Source organism: Ambystoma mexicanum, chromosome 8 (assembly GCF_040938575.1).
Source record: "Ambystoma mexicanum isolate Mex_15411 chromosome 8, UKY_AmexF1_1, whole genome shotgun sequence".
Lineage (NCBI taxonomy): Eukaryota > Metazoa > Chordata > Amphibia > Caudata > Ambystomatidae > Ambystoma > Ambystoma mexicanum.
The window spans coordinates 1,717,816,698-1,717,839,797 of record NC_090929.1 but is presented as its reverse complement, the minus strand read 5'-3'; the positions used below and the strand labels follow the sequence as shown (position 1 = coordinate 1,717,839,797).

Below are 23,100 nucleotides of genomic sequence, written 5' to 3'. Positions count from 1 at the left end.
CAGAGAGAAGAAGAAGGGTGAGTGTTGCAATGAAGACACAGGAAGAAGGGTGAGTGTTGCAATGAGATACCGGACAAGGTGGGAGTGTAAGAATGGAGAGAGAGGAACAAGGGTGAGTGTTACAATGCGACACAGGAAGAAGGGTGAGTATTCCAATGAAGACACAGGAAGAACCATGAGTGTTACAATGAGACACAGGAAGAAGGGTGAGTGAGACAATGAGACATAGGAAGAGGGGTGAGTGTTGCAATGAGACACAGGGAAAAGGTTGAGTGTTACAATGAGAACCATGAACAAGTGGGAGTGTTGCAATGAGACACAGGAAGAAGGGTGAGTGTTAAAATGAAGACACAGGAAGAAGGGTGAGTGTGAATATGACACAGGACAAAGTGGAAGTGTAAGAATGCAGAAAGAAGAAGACGGTTGAGTGTTACAATGAGACAGAGGAAGAACGGTGAGTGTTACAATAAAGACAGAGGAAGACAGGTGAGTGTTACAATGAGACACAGGAAGAAGTGTGAGTGTTGCAATGAAGACACGGGAAGAAGGGTGAGTGTTGCAATGAGACAAAGGAAGAAGGGCAAGTGTTGCAATGAGACATGGGAGGAAGGGTGAGTGTTGCAATGAGACACAGAAAGAAGGGTGAGTGTTGCAATGAATTCACAGGAAGAAGGGTGAGTGTTGCAATGAGACACATGAAGAAGGGTGAGTGTTGCAATGAGACACCGGAAGAAGGGAAAATGTTGCAATGAGACATGGAAAGAAGGGCGCGTGTTGCAATGAGAAACTGGAAGAAGGGTGAGTATTGCAATGAATTCACAGGAAGAAGGGTGAGTGTTGAAATGAGACACAGGAAGAAGGGTGAGTGTTGCAATGAAACATAGGAAGAAGGGTGAGTGTTGCAATGAGACACAGGACAAGGTGGGAGTGTAAGAATGCAGAGAGAATAAGAAGGGTGAGTGATACAATGAGACACATGATGCAGGGCAAGTGTTGCAATTAAGACACAGGAAGAAGGGTGGGTGTTACAATGAGACACAGGAAGAAGGGTGAGTGTTACAATGAGACACAGGAAAGAGGGGGCGTGTAAGAATGCAGAGAGAAGAAGAAGGCTGAGTGTTACAATGAGACACAGGAAGATGGGTGAGTGTTGCAATGAGACACAGGAAGAAGGGAAAGTGTTGCAATGAGACACGGAAAGAAGGGAGAGTGTTACAATGAGACACAAGAAAAAGTGGAAGTGTAAGAATGCAGAGAGAAGAAGAAGGGTGACTGTCACAATGAGAGACACGAAGATGGGTGTGTGTTGCAATGAAGACACAGGAAGAAGGGAGAGTGTTGCAATGAGACACAGGACAAGGTGGGAGTGAAAGAATCCAGAGAGAAGAAGAAGGGTGAGTGTTACACTGAGACACAGGAAAAAGGGTGAGTGTTGCAATGAGAGACAGAAAGAAGGGAGAGTGTTGCAATGAGACACAGGAAGAAGGGTGAGTGTTGCAATGAATTCACAGGAAGAAGGGAGAGTGTTGCAATGAGACACAGGACAAGGTTGGAGTGTAAGAATGCAGAGATACGAAGAAGGGTGAGTGTTATAATGAGACACAGGAGGAAGGGTGAGTGTTACAATGAGACACAGGAAAAAGTGGAAGTGTAAGAATGCAGAGAGAAGAAGAAGGGTGAGTGTTACAATGAGACACAGGAAGATGGGTGAGTGTTGCAATGAAGACACAGGAAGAAGGGTGAGTGTTGCAATGAGACACAGGAAGAAGGGTGAGTGTTACAATGAGACACAGGAAAAAGTGGGAGCGTAAGAATGGAGACAGAAGAAGAAGGGTGAGTGCTACAATGAGACACAGGAACAAGGGTGAGTGTTGAAATGAGACACAGGAAGAAGGGTAAGTATTGCAATGAGACGCAGGGAAAAGTGGGAGCGTAAGAATGCAGAGAGAAGAAGAAGAAGGGTGAGTGTTGCAATGAGACACAGGAAGAAGGGTGAGTGTTACAATGAGACAAAGGAAAAAGTGGGAGCATAAGAATGCAGAGAGAAGAGGAAGGGTGAGTGTTGCAATGAAGACACAGGAAGAAGGGTGAGTGTATCAATGAAGACACAGGAAGAAGGGTGGGTGTGGCAATGAGACACAGGACAAAGTGGGAGGGTAGGAATGCAGAGAGAAGAAGAAGGGGGAGCATTGCAATGAAGACACAAGAAGAAGGTTGAGTGTGACAACCAGACACAGTACAAAGTGGGAGGGTAAGAATGCAGAGAGAAGAAGAAGGGTGAGTGTTACAATGAGACACAGGAAGAAGGGCGAGTGTTACAATGAGACACAGGAAAAAGTGGGAGCGTAAGAATGCAGAGAGAAGAAGAAGGGTGAGTGTTGCAATGAGACACAGGAAGAAGGGTGAGTGTTGCAATGAAGACACCGGAAGAAGGGTGGGTGTAGCAATGAGACACAGGACAAAGTGGGAGTTTAAGAATGCAGCAAGAAGAAGGGCGAGTGTTACAATGAGACACAGGAAGAAGGGCGAGTGTTACAAAGAGACACAGGAAAAAGTGGGAGTTTGGCAATGAAGACACAGGAAGAAGGGTGAGTGTGGCATATGAGACACAGGACACAGTGGGAGTATGAGGATGCAGAGAGAAGAAGAAGGATGAAGGTTACAATGAGACAAAGGAAGAAGGGTGAGTGTTACCATGAGACACAGGAAGAAGGGTGAGTGTTGCAATGAGACACAGGAAGAAGGTTGATTATTACAATGAGACACAGGAAAAAGTGGGAGTGTAGGAATGCAGACAGAAGAAGAAGGGTGAGTGTTACAATGAGACACAGGAAGCAGTGCACGTGTTAGAATGAGACACTGGAAGAAGGGTGAGTGTTGCAATGAGACACAGGAAGCAGGGTGAGTGTTGCAATGAGACACAGGAAGAAGGTTGATTATTACAATGAGACACAGGAAAAAGTGGGAGTGTAGGAATGCAGACAGAAGAAGAAGGTTGAGTGTTACAGTGAGACACAGGAAGCAGTGCACGTGTTAGAATGAGACACTGGAAGAAGGGTGAGTGTTGCAATGAGACACAGGAAGCAGGGTGAGAGTTGCAATGAGACACAGGAAGAAGGGTGAGTGTGGTAATGAGACACAAGACAAAGTCGGAGTGTAGGAATGCAGACAGAAGAAGAAGGGTGTGTGTTACCATGCAACACAGGAAGAAGGGTGAGTGTCACAATGAAGGCACATGAAGAAGGCTGAGTGTTGCAATGAGACACAAGAAGAAGGGCGAGTGATACAATGAGACACAGGAAGAAGGGTGAGTGTGGCAATGAGACACAGGGAGAAGGTTGAGTGTTACAATTAGACACAGGAACAAGTGGTAACATTACAATGAAACACAGGAAGAAGGGTGAGTTTTACAATGAAGACACAGGAAGAAGGGTGAGTGTGAGAATGAGACACAGGACAAAGTGGGAGTGTAAGAATGGAGAGAGAAGAAGAAGGGTGAGTGTTACAATGATACACAGGAAGAAGGGTGACTGTTACAATGAAGACACAGGAAGAAGGGAGAGGGTTACAATGAAACACAGGATTAAGGGCGGGTGTGGCAATGAGACACAGGGCACAGTGGGAGTGTAAGAATGCAGAGATAAGAAGAAGGATGAGTGTTACAATGAGACATATGATGCAGGACGAGTGTTGCAATTAAGACACAGGAAGAAGGGTGAGTGTGGCAACGAGACAAAGTACAAAGTGGGAGTGTAAGAATGCAGAGAGAAGAAGAAGGGCGAGTGTTACAATGAGACACAGTAAAAAGTGGGAGCTTAAGAATGCAGAGAGAAGAAGAAGGGTGAGTGTTGCAATGAGACACTGGAAGAAGGGTGAGTGTTGCAATGAAGACACCGGAGGAAGGGTGGGTGTGGCAATGAGACACAGGACACAGTGGGAGTGTAAGAATGCAGAGAGAAGAAGAAGGATGAGTGTTACAATGAGCCACATGAACAAGGGTGAGTGTTGCAATGAGACACAGGAAGAAGGGTAAGTGTTGCAATGAGACACAGGGAAAAGTGGGAGCGTAAGAATGCAGAGAGAAGAAGAAGAAGGGTGAGTGTTGCAATGAGACACAGGAAGAAGGGTGAGTGTTACAATGAGACAAAGGAAAAAGTGGGAGCATAGGAATGCAGAGAGAAGAGCAAGGGTGAGTGTTGCAATGAAGACACAGGAAGAAGGGTGAGTGTATCAATGAAGACACAGGAAGAAGGGTGGGTGTGGCAATGAGACACAGGACAAAGTGGGAGGGTAGGAATGCAGAGAGAAGAAGAAGGGGGAGCATTGCAATGAAGACACAAGAAGAAGGTTGAGTGTGGCAACCGGACACAGTACAAAGTGGGAGGGTAAGAATGCAGAGAGAAGAAGAAGGGTGAGTGTTACAATGAGACACAGGAAGAAGGGTGAGTGTTACAATGAGACACAGGAAAAAGTGGGAGCGTAAGAATGCAGAGAGAAGAAGAAGGGTGAGTGTTGCAATGAGAGACAGGAAGAAGGGTGAGTGTTGCAATGAAGACACAGGAAGAAGGGTGGGTGTAGCAATGAGACACAGGACAAAGTGGGAGTGTAAGAATGCAGCAAGAAGAAGGGCAAGTGTTACAATGAGACACAGGAAGAAGGGCGAGTGTTACAAAGAGACACAGGAAAAAGGTGGGAGTTTGGCAATGAAGACACAGGAAGAAGGGTGAGTGTGGCAATGAGACACAGGACACAGTGGGAGTATGAGGATGCAGAGAGAAGAAGAAGGATGAAGGTTACAATGAGACACAGGAAGAAGGGTGAGTGTTACAATGAGACACAGGAAGAAGGGTGAGTATTGCAATGAGACACAGGAAGAAGGGTGAGTGTTGCAATGAAGACACCGGAAGAAGGGTGGGTGTAGCAATGAGACACAGGACAAAGTGGGAGTTTAAGAATGCAGCAAGAAGAAGGGCGAGTGTTACAATGAGACACAGGAAGAAGGGCGAGTGTTACAAAGAGACACAGGAAAAAGTGGGAGTGTAGGAATGCAGACAGAAGAAGAAAGGTGAGTGTTACAATGAGGCACAGGAAGCAGTGCACGTGTTAGAATGAGACACTGGAAGAAGGGTGAGTGTTGCAATGAGACACAGCAAGCAGGGTGAGTGTTGCAATGAGACACAGGAAGAAGGTTGATTATTACAATGAGACACAGGAAAAAGTGGGAGTGTAGGAATGCAGACAGAAGAAGAAGGGTGAGTGTTACAATGAGACACAGGAAGCAGTGCACATGTTAGAATGAGACACTGGAAGAAGGGTGAGTGTTGCAATGAGACACAGGAAGCAGGGTGAGAGTTGCAATGAGACACAGGAAGAAGGGTGAGTGTGGTAATGAGACACAAGACAAAGTCGGAGTGTAGGAATGCAGACAGAAGAAGAAGGGTGTGTGTTACCATGCAACACAGGAAGAAGGGTGAGTGTCACAATGAAGGCACATGAAGAAGGCTGAGTGTTGCAATGAGACACAAGAAGAAGGGAGAGTGATACAATGAGACGCAGGAAGAAGGGTGAGTGTGGCAATGAGACACAGGGAGAAGGTTGAGTGTTACAATTAGACACAGGAACAAGTGGTAACATTACAATGAAACACAGGAAGAAGGGTGAGTTTTACAATGAAGACACAGGAAGAAGGGTGAGTGTGACAATGAGACACAGGACAAAGTGGGAGTGTAAGAATGCAGAGAGAAGAAGAAGGGTGAGTGTTACAATGATACACAGGAAGAAGGGTGACTGTTACAATGAATACACAGGAAGAAGGGAGAGGGTTACAATGAAAAACAGGATTAAGGGCGGGTGTGGCAATGAGACACAGAGCACAGTGGGAGTGTAAGAATGCAGAGACAAGAAGAAGGATGAGTGTTACAATGAGACACATGATGCAGGACGAGTGTTGCAATTAAGACACAGGAAGAAGGGTGAGTGTGGCAACGAGACACAGTACAAAGTGGGAGTGTAAGAATGCAGAGAGAAGAAGAAGGGCGAGTGTTATAATGAGACACAGGAAGAAGGGCGAGTGTTACAATGAGACACAGGAAAAAGTGGGAGCGTAAGAATGCAGAGAGAAGAAGAAGGGTGAGTGTTGCAATGAGACACAGGAAGAAGGGTGAGTGTTGCAATGAAGACACCGGAGGAAGGGTGGGTGTGGCAATGAGACACAGGACACAGTGGGAGTGTAAGAATGCAGAGAGAAGAAGAAGGATGAGTGTTACAATGAGCCACATGAACAAGGGTGAGTGTTGCAATGAGACACAGGGAAAAGTGGGAGCGTAAGAATGCAGAGAGAAGAAGAAGAAGAAGGGTGAGTGTTGCAATGAGACACAGGAAGAAGGGTGAGTGTTACAATGAGACAAAGGAAAAAGTGGGAGCATAAGAATGCAGAGAGAAGAGCAAGGGTGAGTGTTGCAATGAAGACACAGGAAGAAGGGTGAGTGTATCAATGAAGACACAGGAAGAAGGGTGGGTGTGGCAATGAGACACAGGACAAAGTGGGAGGGTAGGAATGCAGAGAGAAGAAGAAGGGGGAGCATTGCAATGAAGACAAAAGAAGAAGGTTGAGTGTGGCAACCGGACACAGTACAAAGTGGGAGGGTAAGAATGCAGAGAGAAGAAGAAGGGTGAGTGTTACAATGAGACACAGGAAGAAGGGTGAGTGTTACAATGAGACACAGGAAAAAGTGGGAGCGTAAGAATGCAGAGAGAAGAAGAAGGGTGAGTGTTGCAATGAGAGACAGGAAGAAGGGTGAGTGTTGCAATGAAGACACAGGAAGAAGGGTGGGTGTAGCAATGAGACACAGGACAAAGTGGGAGTGTAAGAATGCAGCAAGAAGAAGGGCAAGTGTTACAATGAGTCACAGGAAGAAGGGCGAGTGTTACAAATAGACACAGGAAAAAGGTGGGAGTTTGGCAATGAAGACACAGGAAGAAGGGTGAGTGTGGCAATGAGACACAGGACACAGTGGGAGTATGAGGATGCAGAGAGAAGAAGAAGGATGAAGGTTACAATGAGACACAGGAAGAAGGGTGAGTGTTACAATGAGACACAGGAAGAAGGGTGAGTATTGCAATGAGACACAGGAAGAAGGGTGAGTGTTGCAATGAAGACACCGGAAGAAGGGTGGGTGTAGCAATGAGACACAGGACAAAGTGGGAGTTTAAGAATGCAGCAAGAAGAAGGGCGAGTGTTACAATGAGACACAGGAAGAAGGGCGAGTGTTACAAAGAGACACAGGAAAAAGTGGGAGTGTAGGAATGCAGACAGAAGAAGAAAGGTGAGTGTTACAATGAGGCACAGGAAGCAGTGCACGTGTTAGAATGAGACACTGGAAGAAGGGTGAGTGTTGCAATGAGACACAGCAAGCAGGGTGAGTGTTGCAATGAGACACAGGAAGAAGGTTGATTATTACAATGAGACACAGGAAAAAGTGGGAGTGTAGGAATGCAGACAGAAGAAGAAGGGTGAGTGTTACAATGAGACACAGGAAGCAGTGCACATGTTAGAATGAGACACTGGAAGAAGGGTGAGTGTTGCAATGAGACACAGGAAGCAGGGTGAGAGTTGCAATGAGACACAGGAAGAAGGGTGAGTGTGGTAATGTGACACAAGACAAAGTCGGAGTGTAGGAATGCAGACAGAAGAAGAAGGGTGTGTGTTACCATGCAACACAGGAAGAAGGGTGAGTGTCACAATGAAGGCACATGAAGAAGGCTGAGTGTTGCAATGAGACACAAGAAGAAGGGAGAGTGATACAATGAGACGCAGGAAGAAGGGTGAGTGTGGCAATGAGACACAGGGAGAAGGTTGAGTGTTAAAATTAGACACAGGAACAAGTGGTAACATTACAATGAAACACAGGAAGAAGGGTGAGTTTTACAATGAAGACACAGGAAGAAGGGTGAGTGTGACAATGAGACACAGGACAAAGTGGGAGTGTAAGAATGCAGAGAGAAGAAGAAGGGTGAGTGTTACAATGATACACAGGAAGAAGGGTGACTGTTACAATGAATACACAGGAAGAAGGGAGAGGGTTACAATGAAACACAGGATTAAGGGCGGGTGTGGCAATGAGACACAGGGCACAGTGGGAGTGTAAGAATGCAGAGACAAGAAGAAGGATGAGTGTTACAATGAGACACATGATGCAGGACGAGTGTTACAATGAGACACAGGAAAAAGTGGGAGCGTAAGAATGCAGAGAGAAGAAGAAGGGTGAGTGTTGCAATGAGACACAGGAAGAAGGGTGAGTGTTGCAATGAAGACACCGGAGGAAGGGTGGGTGTGGCAATGAGACACAGGACACAGTGGGAGTGTAAGAATGCAGAGAGAAGAAGAAGGATGAGTGTTACAATGAGCCACATGAACAAGGGTGAGTGTTGCAATGAAGACATGGGAAGAAGGGTGAGTGTTACAATGAGACACAGGAAGAAGGGTGAGTGTTACAATGAGACGCAGGAGGAAGGGTGAGTGTTACAATGAAGACACAGGAAGGAGAGTGAGGGTTGCAATGCAGCCACAGGAAGAAGTGTGAGTGTTACAATGAGACCCAGGAAGAAGGGTGAGTGTTACAATGAGACACAGGAGGAAGGGTGAGTGTTACAATGGAGACACAGGAAGAATGGTGAGGGTTGCAATGAGACACAGCAAGAAGGGTGAGTGTTGCAATGAGACACAGGAAGAAGGGTGAGTTTTACAATGAGACACGGGAAAACGTGGGAGTGTAAGAATGCAGAGAGAAGAAGAAGGGTGCATGTTACAATGAGACAAAGGAAGAAGTGTGAGTGTTGCAATGAAGAGACCGGAAGAAGGGTGAGTGTTGCAATGAGAAACAGGAAGAGGGGTGAGTGTTACAATGAGACACAGGAAAAAGTAAGAGCGTAAGAATGCAGAGAGAAGAAGAAGGGTGAGTGTTGCAATGAGACACAGGAAGAAGGGTGAGTGTTACAATGAAGACACAGGAAGAAGGGCGAGTGTGGCAATGAGACACAGGACACAGTGGGAGTGTAAGAATGCAGAGAGAAGAAGAAAGATGAGTGTTACAATGAGCCACATGAAGAAGGGTAAGTGTTACAATGAAGACACAGGAAGAAGGGTGAGTGTTACAATGAGACACAGGAAGAAGGGTGAGTGTTACAATGAGACACAGGAGGAAGGGTGAGTGTTACAATGAAGACACAGGAAGGAGGGTGAGGGTTGCAATGCAGCCACAGGAAGAAGGGTGAGTGTGGCAATGAGACACAGGACAAAGTGGGAATGTAGAGGGAAGAAGAAGTGTGAGTGTTACAATGAGACACAGGAAGAAGGGTGAGTGTTACAATGAGACACAGGAGGAAGGGTGAGTGTTACAATGTAGACACAGGAAGAATGGTGGGTGTTGCAATGAGACACAGCAAGAAGGGTGAGTGTTGCAATGAGACACAGGAAGAAGGGTGAGTGTTACAATGAGACACGGGAAACGTGGGAGTGTAAGAATGCAGAGAGAAGAAGAAGGGTACATGTTACAATGAGACACAGGAAGAAGTGTGAGTGTTGCAATGAAGAGACAGGAAGAAGGGTGAGTGTTGCAAGGAGAAACAGGAAGAGGGGTGAGTGTTACAATGAGACACCGGAAGAAGGGTGAGTGTTACAATGAGACACCGGAAGAAGGTGAGTGTTGCAATGAAGACACAGGAAGAAGGGCGAGTGTGACAATGAGACACAGGACAAAGTGCTAATGTAAGAATGCAGAGAGAGGAACAAGGGTGAGTGTTACAATGCGACACAGGAAGAAGGGTGAGTATTACAATGAAGACACAGGAAGAACCATGAGTGTTATAATGAGACACAGGAAGAAGGGCGAGTGAGACAATGAGACATAGGAAGAGGGGTGAGTGTTGCAATGAGACACAGGCAAAAGGTTGAGTGTTACAATGAGAACCATGAACAAGTGGGAGTGTTGCAATGAGACACAGGAAGAAGGGTGAGTGTTAAAATGAGACATAGGGCAAAGTGGAAGTGGAAGAATGCAGAAAGTAGAAGACGGGTGAGTGTTACAATGAGACCGAGGAAGAACGGTGAGTGTTACAATAAAGACAGAGGAAGACGGGTGAGTGTTACAATGAGACACAGGAAGAGGGGCGGGTGTTACAATGAAGACACAGGAAGAAGGGTGAGTGTTACAATGAGACACAGGAAGAAGGGTGGGTGTTGCAATGAAGACACGGGAAGAAGGGTGAGTGTTGCAATGAGACACAGGAAGAAGGGCAAGTGTTGCAATGAGACATGGGAAGACGGGTGAGTGTTGCAATGAGACACAGGAAGAAGGTTGAGTGTTGCAATGAATTCACAGGAAGAAGAGTGAGTGTTGCAATGAGACACATGAAGAAGGGTGAGTGTTGCAATGAGACACAGGAAGAAGGGAACATGTTGCAATGAGACATGGAAAGAAGGGCGCGTGTTGCAATGAGACACAGGAAGAAGGTTGAGTATTGCAATGAATTCACAGGAAGAAGGGTGAGTGTTGAAATGAGACACAGGAAGAAGGGTGAGTGTTGCAATGAAACATAGGAAGAAGGGTGAGTGTTGCAATGAATTCACAGGAAGAAGTGTGAGTGTTGTAATGAGACACAGGACAAGGTGGGAGTGTAAGAATGCAGAGAGAATAAGAAGGATGAGTGATACAATGAGACACATGATGCAGGGCGAGAGTTGCAATTAAGACACAGGAAGAAGGGTGGGTGTTACAATGAGACACAGGAAGAAGGGTGAGTGTTACAATGAGACACACGACAGAGGGGGAGTGTAAGAATGCAGAGAGAAGAAGAAGGCTGAGTGTTACAATGAGACACAGGAAGATGGGTGAGTGTTGCAATGAGACACAGGAAGAAGGGAAAGTGTTGCAATGAGACACAGAAAGAAGGGTGAGTGTTGCAATGAGACACAGGAAGAAGGGTGAGTGTTGCAATGAATTGACAGGAAGAAGGGAGAGTGTTGCAATGAGACACAGGACAAGGTGGGAATGTAAGAATGCAGAGAGAAGAAGAAGGGTGAGTGTTATAATGAGACACAAGAAAAAGTGGAAGTGTAAGAATGCGGAGAGAAGAAGAAGGGTGAGTGTTACATTGAGACACAGGAAAAAGGGTGAGTGTTGCAATGAATTCACAGGAAGAAGGGTGAGTGTTGCAATGAGACACAGAAAGAAGGGAAAGTGTTGCAATGAGACATGGAAAGAAGGGTGAGTGTTGCAATGAGACACAGGAAGAAGGGTGAGTGTTGCAATGAATTCACAGGAAGAAGGGAGAGTGTTGCAATGAGACACAGGACAAGGTGGGAGTGTAAGAATGCAGAGATACGAAGAAGGGTGAGTGTTATAATGAGACACAGGAGGAAGGGTGAGTGTTACAATGAGACACAGGAAAAAGTGGAAGTGTAAGAATGCAGAGAGAAGAAGAAGGGTGAGTGTTACAATGAGTCACAGGTAGATGGGTGAGTGTTGCAATGAAGACACAGGAAGAAGAGTGAGTGTTGCAATGAGACACAGGAAGAAGGGTGAGTGTTACAATGAGACACAGGAAAAAGAGGGAGCATAAGAATGCAGAGAGAAGAAGAGGGGTGAGTGCTACAATGAGACACAGGAACAAGGGTGAGTGTTGAAATGAGACACAGGAAGAAGGGTAAGTGTTGCAATGAGACACAGGGAAAAGTGGGAGTGTAAGAATGCAGAGAGAAGAAGAAGAAGGGTGAGTGTTGCAATGAGACACAGGAAGAAGGGTGAGTGTTACAATGAGACAAAGGAAAAAGTGGGAGCATAAGAATGCAGAGAGAAGAGGAAGGGTGAGTGTTGCAATGAAGACACAGGAAGAAGGGTGAGTGTATCAATGAAGACACAGGAAGAAGGGTGGGTGTGACAACCGGACACAGTACAAAGTGGGAGGGTAAGAATGCAGAGAGAAGAAGAAGGGTGAGTGTTACAATGAGACACAGGAAGAAGGGCGAGTGTTACAATGAGACACAGGAAAAAGTGGGAGCGTAAGAATGCAGAGAGAAGAAGAAGGGTGAGTGTTGCAATGACACACAGGAAGAAGGGTGAGTGTTGCAATGAAGACACCGGAAGAAGGGTGGGTGTAGCAATGAGACACAGGACAAAGTGGGAGTGTAAGAATGCAGCAAGAAGAAGGGCAAGTGTTACAATGAGACACAGGAAGAAGGGCGAGTGTTACAAAGAGACACAGGAAAAAGTGGGAGTTTGGCAATGATGACACAGGAAGAAGGGTGAGTGTGGCAATGAGACACAGGACACAGTGGGAGTATGAGGATGCAGAGAGAATAAGAAGGATGAAGGTTACAATGAGAGACAGGAAGAAGGGTGAGTGTTACAATGAAACACAGGAAGAAGGGTGAGTGTTGCAATGAGACACAGGAAGAAGGTTGATTATTACAATGAGACACAGGAACAAGTGGGAGTGTAGGAATGCAGACATAAGAAGAAGGGTGAGTGTTACAATGAGACACAGGAAGCAGTGCACGTGTTAGAATGAGACACAGGAAGAAGGGTGAGTGTGGTAATGAGACACAAGACAAAGTCGGAGTGTAGGAATGCAGACAGAAGAAGAAGGGTGTGTTTTACCATGCAACACAGGAAGAAGGGTGAGTGTCACAATGAAGGCACATGAAGAAGGCTGAGTGTTGCAATGAGACACAAGAAGAAGGGCAAGTGATACAATGAGACACAGGAAGAAGGGTGAGTGTGGCAATGAGACACAGGGAGAAGGTTGAGTGTTACAATTAGACACAGGAACAAGTGGTAACATTACAATGAAACACAGGAAGAAGGGTGAGTCTTACAATGAAGACACAGGAAGAAGGGTGAGTGTAACAATGAGACACAGGACAAAGTGGGAGGGTAGGAATGCAGAGAGAAGAAGAAGGGGCAGCATTGCAATGAAGACACAAGAAGAAGGTTGAGTGTGACAACCGGACACAGAACAAAGTGGGAGGGTAAGAATGCAGAGAGAAGAAGAAGGGTGAGTGTTACAATGAGACACAGGAAGAAGGGTGAGTGTTACAATGAGACACAGGAAAAAGTGGGAGCGTAAGAATGCAGAGAGAAGAAGAAGGGTGAGTGTTGCAATGAGACACAGGAAGAAGGGTGAGTGTTGCAATGAAGACACCGGAAGAAGGGTGGGTGTAGCAATGAGACACAGGACAAAGTGGGAGTGTAAGAATGCAGCAAGAAGAAGGGTGAGTGTTACAATGAGACACAGGAAGAAGGGCGAGTGTTACAAAGAGAAGCAGGAAAAAGTGGGAGTTTGGCAATGAAGACACAGGAAGAAGGGTGAGTGTGGCAATGAGACACAGGACACATTGGTAGTATGAGGATGCAGAGAGAGGAAGAAGGATGAAGGTTACAATGAGACACAGGAAGAAGGGTGAGTGTTACAATGAGACACAGGAAGAAGGTTGATTATTACAATGAGACACAGGAAAATGTGGGAGTGTAGGAATGCAGACAGAAGAAGAAGGATGAGTGTTACAATGAGACACAGGAAGCAGTGCACGTGTTAGAATGAGACACAGGAAGAAGGATGACTGTTACAATGAAGACACAGGAAGAAGGGTGAGGGTTACAATGAAACACAGGATTAAGGGCGGGTGTGGCAATGAGACACAGGGCACAGTGGGAGTGTAAGAATGCAGAGAGAAGAAGAAGGATGAGTGTTACAATGAGACACATGATGCAGGACGAGTGTTGCAATTAAGACACATGAAGAAGGGTGAGTGTGGCAACGAGACACAGTACAAAGTGGGAGTGTTAGAATGCAGAGAGAAGAAGGGCGAGTGTTACAATGAGACACAGGAAGAAGGGCGAGTGTTACAATGAGACACAGGAAAAAGTGGGAGCGTAAGAATGCAGAGAGAAGAAGAAGGGTGAGTGTTGCAATGAGACACAGGAAGAAGGGTGAGTGTTGCAATGAAGACACCGGAGGAAGGGTGGGTGTGGCAATGAGACACAGGACACAGTGGGAGTGTAAGAATGCAGAGAGAAGAAGAAGGATGAGTGTTACAATGAGCTACATGAACAAGGGTGAGTGTTGCAATGAGACACAGGAAGAAGGGTAAGTGTTGCAATGAGACACAGGGAAAAGTGGGAGCGTAAGAATGCAGAGAGAAGAAGAAGAAGGGTGAGTGTTGCAATGAGACACAGGAAGAAGGGTGAATCTTACAAGGAAACAAAGGAAAATGTGGGAGCATAAGAATGCAGAGAGAAGAGGAAGGGTGAGTGTTGCAATGAAGACACAGGAAGAAGGGTGAGTGTATCAATGAAGACACAGGAAGAAGGGTGAGTGTTACAATGAGACACAGGAAGAAGGGTGAGTGTTGCAATGAGACACAGGAAGAAGGGTGAGTGTTGCAATGAAGACACCGGAAGAAGGGTGGGTGTAGCAATGAGACACAGGACAAAGTGGGAGTTTAAGAATGCAGCAAGAAGAAGGGCGAGTGTTACAATGAGACACAGGAAGAAGGGCGAGTGTTACAAAGAGACACAGGAAAAAGTGGGAGTTTGGCAATGAAGACACAGGAAGAAGGGTGAGTGTGGCATATGAGACACAGGACACAGTGGGAGTATGAGGATGCAGAGAGAAGAAGAAGGATGAAGGTTACAATGAGACACAGGAAGAAGGGTGAGTGTTACAATGAGACACAGGAAGAAGAGTGAGTGTTGCAATGAGACACAGGAAGAAGGTTGATTATTACAATGAGACACAGGAAAAAGTGGGAGTGTAGGAATGCAGACAGAAGAAGAAGGGTGAGTGTTACAATGAGACACAGGAAGCAGTGCACGTGTTAGAATGAGACACTGGAAGAATGGTGAGTGTTGCAATGAGACACAGGAAGCAGGGTGAGTGTTGCAATGAGACACAGGAAGAAGGTTGATTATTACAATGAGACACAGGAAAAAGTGGGAGTGTAGGAATGCAGACAGAAGAAGAAGGGTGAGTGTTACAATGAGACACAGGAAGCAGTGCACATGTTAGAATGAGACACTGGAAGAAGGGTGAGTGTTGCAATGAGACACAGGAAGCAGGGTGAGAGTTGCAATGAGACACAGGAAGAAGGGTGAGTGTGGTAATGAGACACAAGACAAAGTCGGAGTGTAGGAATGCAGACAGAAGAAGAAGGGTGTGTGTTACCATGCAACACAGGAAGAAGGGTGAGTGTCACAATGAAGGCACATGAAGAAGGGTGGGTGTAGCAATGAGACACAGGACAAAGTGGGAGTGTAAGATGCAGCAAGAAGAAGGGCAAGTGTTACAATGAGACACAGGAAGAATGGCGAGTGTTACAAAGAGACACAGGAAAAAGGTGGGAGTTTGGCAATGAAGACACAGGAAGAAGGGTGAGTGTGGCAATGAGACACAGGACACAGTGGGAGTATGAGGATGCAGAGAGAAGAAGAAGGATGAAGGTTACAATGAGACACAGGAAGAAGGGTGAGTGTTACAATGAGACACGGGAAGAAGGGTGAGTGTTGCAATGAGACGCAGGAAGAAGGGTGATTATTACAATGATACACAGGAAAAAGTGGGAGTGTAGGAATGCAGACAGAAGAAGAAGGGTGAGTGTTACAATGAGACACAGGAAGCAGTGCACGTGTTAGAATGAGACACAGGAAGAAGGGTGAGTGTTGCAATGAGACACAGGAAGCAGGGTGAGAGTTGCAATGAGACACAGGAAGAAGGGTGAGTGTGGTAATGAGACACAAGACACAGTCGGAGTGTAGGAATGCAGACAGAAGAAGAAGGGTGTGTGTTACAATGGAACACAGGAAGAAGGGTGAGTGTGGCAATGAGACACAGGGAGAAGGTTGAGTGTTACAATTAGACACAGGAACAAGTGGTAGCATTACAATGAAACACAGGAAGAAGGGTGAGTCTTACAATGAAGACACAGGAAGAAGGGTGAGTGTGACAAAGAGACACAGGACAAAGTGGGAGTGTAAGAATGCAGAGAGAAGAAGAAGGGTGAGTGTTACAATGAGACACAGGAAGAAGGGTGACTGTTACAATGAAGACACAGGAAGAAGGGTGAGGGTTACAATGAGACACAGGATTAAGGGCTGGTGTGGCAATGAGACACAGGGCACAGTGGGAGTGTAAGAATGCAGAGAGGAGAAGAAGGATGAGTGTTACAATGAGACACATGATGCAGGACGAGTGTTGCAATTAAGACACAGGAAGAAGGGTGAGTATGGCAACGAGACACAGTACAAAGTGGGAGTGTAAGAATGCAGAGAGAAGAAGAAGGGCGAGTGTTACAATGAGACACAGGAAGAAGGGCGAGTGTTACAATGAGACAAAGGAAAAAGTGGGAGCGTAAGAATGCAGAGAGAAGAAGAAGGGTGAGTGTTGCAATGAGACACAGGAAGAAGGGTGAGTGTTGCAATGAAGACACCGGAGGAAGGGTGGGTGTGGCAATGGACACAGAACAGAGTGGGAGTGTAAGAATGCAGAGAGAAGAAGAATGATGAGTGTTACAATGAGCCAAGTGAAGAAGGGTAATTGTTACAATGAAGACACGGGAAGAAGGGTGAGTGTTACAATGAGACACAGGAAGAAGGGTGAGTGTTACAATGAGACGCAGGAGGAAGGGTGAGTGTTACAATGAAGACACAGGAAGGAGGGTGAGGGTTGCAATGCAGCCACAGGAAGAAGGGTGAGTGTGGCAATGAGACACAGGACAAAGTGGGAGGGTAGGAATGCAGAGAGAAGAAGAAGGGGGAGCATTGCAATGAAGACACAAGAAGAAGGTTGAGTGTGGCAACCGGACACAGTACAAAGTGGGAGGGTAAGAATGCAGAGAGAAGAAGAAGGGTGAGTGTTACAATGAGACACAGGAAGAAGGGTGAGTGTTACAATGAGACACAGGAAAAAGTGGGAGCGTAAGAATGCAGAGAGAAGAAGAAGGGTGAGTGTTGCAATGAGAGACAGGAAGAAGGGTGAGTGTTGCAATGAAGACACAGGAAGAAGGGTGGGTGTAGCAATGAGACACAGGACAAAGTGGGAGTGTAAGAATGCAGCAAGAAGAAGGGCAAGTGTTACAATGAGACACAGGAAGAAGGGCGAGTGTGGCAATGAGACACAGGACACAGTGGGAGTATGAGGATGCAGAGAGAAGAAGAAGGATGAAGGTTACAATGAGACACAGGAAGAAGGGTGAGTGTTACAATGAGACACAGGAAGAAGGGTGAGTATTGCAATGAGACACAGGAAGAAGGGTGAGTGTTGCAATGAAGACACCGGAAGAAGGGTGAGTGTAGCAATGAGACACAGGACAAAGTGGGAGTTTAAGAATGCAGCAAGAAGAAGGGCGAGTGTTACAATGAGACACAGGAAGAAGGGCGAGTGTTACAAAGAGACACAGGAAAAAGTGGGAGTTTGGCAATGAAGACACAGGAAGAAGGGTGAGTGTGGCATATGAGACACAGGACACAGTGGGAGTATGAGGATGCAGAGAGAAGAAGAATGATGAAGGTTACAATGAGACAGGAAGAAGGGTGAGTGTTGCAATGAGACACAGGAAGAAGGTTGATTATTACAATGAGACACAGGAAAAAGTGGGAGTGTAGGAATGCAGACAGAAGAAGAAAGGTGAGTGTTACAATGAGGCACAGGAAGCAGTGCACGTGTTAGAATGAGACACTGGAAGAAGGGTGAGTGTTGCAATGAGACACAGCAAGCAGGGTGAGTGTTGCAATGAGACACAGGAAGAAGGTTGATTATTACAATGAGACACAGGAAAACGTGGGAGTGTAGGAATGCAGACAGAAGAAGAAGGGTGAGTGTTACAATGAGACACAGGAAGCAGTGCACATGTTAGAATGAGACACTGGAAGAAGGGTGAGTGTTGCAATGAGACACAGGAAGCAGGGTGAGAGTTGCAATGAGACACAGGAAGAAGGGTGAGTGTGGTAATGAGACACAAGACAAAGTCGGAGTGTAGGAATGCAGACAGAAGAAGAAGGGTGTGTGTTACCATGCAACACAGGAAGAAGGGTGAGTGTCACAATGAAGGCACATGAAGAAGGCTGAGTGTTGCAATGAGACACAAGAAGAAGGGAGAGTGATACAATGAGACGCAGGAAGAAGGGTGAGTGTGGCAATGAGACACAGGGAGAAGGTTGAGTGTTACAATTAGACACAGGAACAAGTGGTAACATTACAATGAAACACAGGAAGAAGGGTGAGTTTTACAATGAAGACACAGGAAGAAGGGTGAGTGTGACAATGAGACACAGGACAAAGTGGGAGTGTAAGAATGCAGAGAGAAGAAGAAGGGTGAGTGTTACAATGATACACAGGAAGAAGGGTGACTGTTACAATGAATACACAGGAAGAAGGGAGAGGGTTACAATGAAACACAGGATTAAGGGCGGGTGTGGCAATGAGACACAGGGCACAGTGGGAGTGTAAGAATGCAGAGACAAGAAGAAGGATGAGTGTTACAATGAGACACATGATGCAGGAGGAGTGTTGCAATTAAGACACAGGAAGAAGGGTGAGTGTGGCAACGAGACACAGTACAAAGTGGGAGTGTAAGAATGCAGAGAGAAGAAGAAGGGCGAGTGTTATAATGAGACACAGGAAGAAGGGCGAGTGTTACAATGAGACACAGGAAAAAGTGGGAGCGTAAGAATGCAGAGAGAAGAAGAAGGGTGAGTGTTGCAATGAGACACAGGAAGAAGGGTGAGTGTTGCAATGAAGACACCGGAGGAAGGGTGGGTGTGGCAATGAGACACAGGACACAGTGGGAGTGTAAGAATGCAGAGAGAAGAAGAAGGATGAGTGTTACAATGAGCCACATGAACAAGGGTGAGTGTTGCAATGAGACACAGGGAAAAGTGGGAGCGTAAGAATGCAGAGAGAAGAAGAAGAAGGGTGAGTGTTGCAATGAGACACAGGAAGAAGGGTGAGTGTTACAATGAGACAGAGGAAAACGTGGGAGCATAAGAATGCAGAGAGAAGAGGAAGGGTGAGTGTTGCAATGAAGACACAGGAAGAAGGGTGAGTGTATCAATGAAGACACAGGAAGAAGGGTGGGTGTGGCAATGAGACACAGGACAAAGTGGGAGGGTAGGAATGCAGAGAGAAAATGAGGGGGGAGCATTGCAATGAAGACACAAGAAGAAGGTTAAGTGTGGCAACCGGACACAGTACAAAGTGGGAGGGTAAGAATGCAGAGAGAAGAAGAAGGGTGAGTGTTACAATGAGACACAGGAAGAAGGGGGAGTGTTACAATGAGACACAGGAAAAAGTGGGAGCGTAAGAATGCAGAGAGAAGAAGAAGGGTGAGTGTTGCAATGAGACACAGGAAGAAGGGTGAGTGTTGCAATGAAGACACAGGAAGAAGGGTGGGTGTAGCAATGAAACACAGGACAAAGTGGGAGTGTAAGATGCAGCAAGAAGAAGGGCAAGTGTTACAATGAGACACAGGAAGAAGGGCGAGTGTTACAAAGAGACACAGGAAAAAGGTGGGAGTTTGGCAATGAAGACACAGGAAGAAGGGTGAGTGTGGCAATGAGACACAGGACACAGTGGGAGTATGAGGATGCAGAGAGAAGAAGAAGGATGAAGGTTACAATGAGACACAGGAAGAAGGGTGAGTGTTACAATGAGACACAGGAAGAAGGGTGAGTGTTGCAATGAGACACAGGAAGAAGGGTGAGTGTTGCAATGAAGACACCGGAAGAAGGGTGAGTGTGGCATATGAGACACAGGACACAGTGGGAGTATGAGGATGCAGAGAGAAGAAGAAGGATGAAGGTTACAATGAGACACAGGAAGAAGGGTGAGTGTTACAATGAGGCACAGGAAGCAGTGCACGTGTTAGAATGAGACACTGGAAGAAGGGTGAGTGTTGCAATGAGACACAGCAAGCAGGGTGAGTGTTGCAATGAGACACAGGAAGAAGGTTGATTATTACAATGAGACACAGGAAAAAGTGGGAGTGTAGGAATGCAGACAGAAGAAGAAGGGTGAGTGTTACAATGAGACACAGGAAGCAGTGCACATGTTAGAATGAGACACTGGAAGAAGGGTGAGTGTTGCAATGAGACACAGGAAGCAGGGTGAGAGTTGCAATGAGACACAGGAAGAAGGGTGAGTGTGGTAATGAGACACAAGACAAAGTCGGAGTGTAGGAATGCAGACAGAAGAAGAAGGGTGTGTGTTACCATGCAACACAGGAAGAAGGGTGAGTGTCACAATGAAGGCACATGAAGAAGGCTGAGTGTTGCAATGAGACACAAGAAGAAGGGAGAGTGATACAATGAGACGCAGGAAGAAGGGTGAGTGTGGCAATGAGACACAGGGAGAAGGTTGAGTGTTACAATTAGACACAGGAACAAGTGGTAACATTACAATGAAACACAGGAAGAAGGGTGAGTTTTACAATGAAGACACAGGAAGAAGGGTGAGTGTGACAATGAGACACAGGACAAAGTGGGAGTGTAAGAATGCAGAGAGAAGAAGAAGGGTGAGTGTTACAATGATACACAGGAAGAAGGGTGACTGTTACAATGAATACACAGGAAGAAGGGAGAGGGTTACAATGAAACACAGGATTAAGGGCGGGTGTGGCAATGAGACACAGGCACAGTGGGAGTGTAAGAATGCAGAGACAAGAAGAAGGATGAGTGTTACAATGAGACACATGATGCAGGACGAGTGTTGCAATTAAGACACAGGAAGAAGGGTGAGTGTGGCAACGAGACACAGTACAAAGTGGGAGTGTAAGAATGCAGAGAGAAGAAGAAGGGCGAGTGTTATAATGAGACACAGGAAGAAGGGCGAGTGTTACAATGAGACACAGGAAAAAGTGGGAGCGTAAGAATGCAGAGAGAAGAAGAAGGGTGAGTGTTGCAATGAGACACAGGAAGAAGGGTGAGTGTTGCAATGAAGACACCGGAGGAAGGGTGGGTGTGGCAATGAGACACAGGACACAGTGGGAGTGTAAGAATGCAGAGAGAAGAAGAAGGATGAGTGTTACAATGAGCCACATGAACAAGGGTGAGTGTTGCAATGAGACACAGGGAAAAGTGGGAGCGTAAGAATGCAGAGAGAAGAAGAAGAAGGGTGAGTGTTGCAATGAGACACAGGAAGAAGGGTGAGTGTTACAATGAGACAGAGGAAAACGTGGGAGCATAAGAATGCAGAGAGAAGAGGAAGGGTGAGTGTTGCAATGAAGACACAGGAAGAAGGGTGAGTGTATCAATGAAGACACAGGAAGAAGGGTGGGTGTGGCAATGAGACACAGGACAAAGTGGGAGGGTAGGAATGCAGAGAGAAAATGAGGGGGGAGCATTGCAATGAAGACACAAGAAGAAGGTTAAGTGTGGCAACCGGACACAGTACAAAGTGGGAGGGTAAGAATGCAGAGAGAATAAGAAGGGTGAGTGTTACAATGAGACACAGGAAGAAGGGGGAGTGTTACAATGAGACACAGGAAAAAGTGGGAGCGTAAGAATGCAGAGAGAAGAAGAAGGGTGAGTGTTGCAATGAGACACAGGAAGAAGGGTGAGTGTTGCAATGAAGACACAGGAAGAAGGGTGGGTGTAGCAATGAAACACAGGACAAAGTGGGAGTGTAAGATGCAGCAAGAAGAAGGGCAAGTGTTACAATGAGACACAGGAAGAAGGGCGAGTGTTACAAAGAGACACAGGAAAAAGGTGGGAGTTTGGCAATGAAGACACAGGAAGAAGGGTGAGTGTGGCAATGAGACACAGGACACAGTGGGAGTATGAGGATGCAGAGAGAAGAAGAAGGATGAAGGTTACAATGAGACACAGGAAGAAGGGTGAGTGTGACAATGAGACACAGGAAGAAGGGTGAGTGTTGCAATGAGACACAGGAAGAAGGGTGAGTGTTGCAATGAAGACACCGGAAGAAGGGTGAGTGTGGCATATGAGACACAGGACACAGTGGGAGTATGAGGATGCAGAGAGAAGAAGAAGGATGAAGGTTACAATGAGACACAGGAAGAAGGGTGAGTGTTACAATGAGACACAGGAAGAAGAGTGAGTGTTGCAATGAGACACAGGAAGAAGGTTGATTATTACAATGAGACACAGGAAAAAGTGGGAGTGTAGGAATGCAGACAGAAGAAGAAGGGTGAGTGTTACAATGAGACACAGGAAGCAGTGCACGTGTTAGAATGAGACCCAGGAAGAAGGGTGAGTTTTGCAATGAGACACAGGAAGCAGGGTTAGAGTTGCAATGAGACACAGGAAGAAGGGGGAGAGTGGTAATGAGACACAAGACAAAGTTGGAGTGTAGGTATGCAGACAGAAGAAGAAGGGTGTGTGTTACCATGGAACACAGGAAGAAGGGTGAGTGTCACTATGAAGGCACATTAAGAAGGCTGAGTGTTGCAATGAGACACAAGAAGAAGGGCGAGTGATACAATGAGACACAGGAAGAAGGGTGAGTGTTGCAATGAGACACAGGGAGAAGGTTGAGTGTTACAATTAGACACACGAACAAGTGGTAGCATTAAAATGAAACATAGGAAGAAGGGTGAGTCTTACAATGAAGACACAGGACAAAGTGGGAGTGTAAGAATGCAGAGAGAAGAAGAAGGGTGAGTGTTACAATGAGACACAGGAAGAAGGGTGACTGTTACAATGAAGACACAGGAAGAAGGGTGAGGGTTACAATGAGACACAGGATTAAGGGCGGGTGTGGCAATGAGACACAGGGCACAGTGGGAGTGTAAGAATGCAGAGAGAAGAAGAAGGATGAGTGTTACAATGCGACACATGATGCAGGACAAGTGTTGCAATTAAGACACAGGAAGAAGGGTGAGTGTGGCAACGAGACACAGTACAAAGTGCGAGTGTAAGAATGCAGAGAGAAGAAGAAGGGCGAGTGTTATAATGAGACACAGGAAGAAGGGCGAGTGTTACAATGAGACACAGGAAAAAGTGGGAGCGTAAGAATGCAGAGAGAAGAAGAAGGGTGAGTGTTGCAATGAGACACAGGAAGAAGGGTGAGTGTTGCAATGAAGACACCGGA

The 23,100-nt window shown here is 46.2% G+C and overlaps 1 protein-coding gene across 1 annotated transcript in view; it reads right to left on the bottom strand.

The window, feature by feature from the left end:
- The window catches only part of LOC138473483 (deleted in malignant brain tumors 1 protein-like), a 293,221-nt gene that overhangs the window by 46,418 nt on the left and 223,703 nt on the right, over nt 1-23,100 (bottom strand). The window lies entirely within an intron of this gene.